This window comes from Fragaria vesca, linkage group LG5, assembly GCF_000184155.1.
Source record: "Fragaria vesca subsp. vesca linkage group LG5, FraVesHawaii_1.0, whole genome shotgun sequence".
NCBI lineage: Eukaryota > Viridiplantae > Streptophyta > Magnoliopsida > Rosales > Rosaceae > Fragaria > Fragaria vesca.
In genome coordinates, this window is record NC_020495.1 from 8,067,008 (window position 1) to 8,068,325 (window position 1,318).

A 1,318-nucleotide genomic window follows, 5' to 3' on the forward strand; every position below is an offset into this window, starting at 1 on the left:
ACTTTACCTAAGAGGACACTTAGGACAGCTGATAGCTTGGGCGATGCATCACATGGGCAGCTGCCAACTTGGTTTTTGAATCATAAAACCCAGCTAGTTCCCAAAGGCTCAAGTTATGTGGTCACGGGTTGGTTTGCCACACCACCCTAGACTAACTTGGAGCTCAAGTACGAATAGACTAATGTTTTGCTAAAAGGTATTTGAATTTCAAACACTTAAAAACTAAAGCAAACACATTTGAATATGCACATGGTCAGACCCAGTAGATAGAACAGATACAGCAGGGGTATCCGTTTAATCGGGATGGCAAGCACAGCTGCCATCCTTAGTGAATGAATGTGATGCACATGCATGAACTACCTGATGCACATGAGATCTGTCAGGTTCTTCATTCTTCACTTGAGTAGTCCTTGCTACCAGATTACAACATGTAGCATGTATCCTTGTGTTTTGATCATAAAGGAATAGCCAACAATTCTTGTACCAGTTGACCAAAAAAAAACAATTCTTGTACCAACAATCTCCCCCTTTGGCATTCCTGATCAAAACACACCTTCAAAGGTTGTGCTGGTTCTAAACATAAGAATAGACTAAACACCTGCACAAACATCTCAAGAACAAGTGAAGGTATGGAGGGCCAAAAAAAAACTCTTATGAAACACAAGCTGTGGGATACCAAGACAATCATGCATCATAACCAACAGAATAGCATAAACAACAAACAACATAAGTCAAGAATTTAACCACACAGCATTCATAAATAATTCAGAGTTTTGACAACATAAGCCCTACAACTAGTTCTCCCCCTTTTTGGCAGTGAATGCCAAAGGGAAACAGATGTTCAACATAAAAACAACCTACATCCGAGAATGGATAAAACAACATTTATGCAGAGAACCACAACAGAAAACCTAAGTAGAAGCATCCTCATCATCACTGGGCTCCCTGCGGATCACATCATCATCACTCTCACTTTCCTTATCATCAGGATCAGAGGAGGCACGCGTATCCTGAGAAGAAGCAGTGGAAGAACCAGAGGCATCCTCATTTCTGCAGCGCTCAAACTCCCTTAAGATCTCAGGCATCTCCTTCTTGAAGTTGTAGAACTGACGTCCAACATAGTCCCTAAAACCAATGACTGCCTCCTCGCATTGCCTTGTCCACAATGAGCTTGATCTCCTTTTTCAGCAAGGTCTGCTCCAAAGACTCCACATATAACCCGGACTGAGCAGCGGATTTGGCAATTGTGACACGGTCAACAGGGTTGACAGGCAGAGCAAGAGCATCATCTCCATGGAATGGGACATTGCTCTTGATG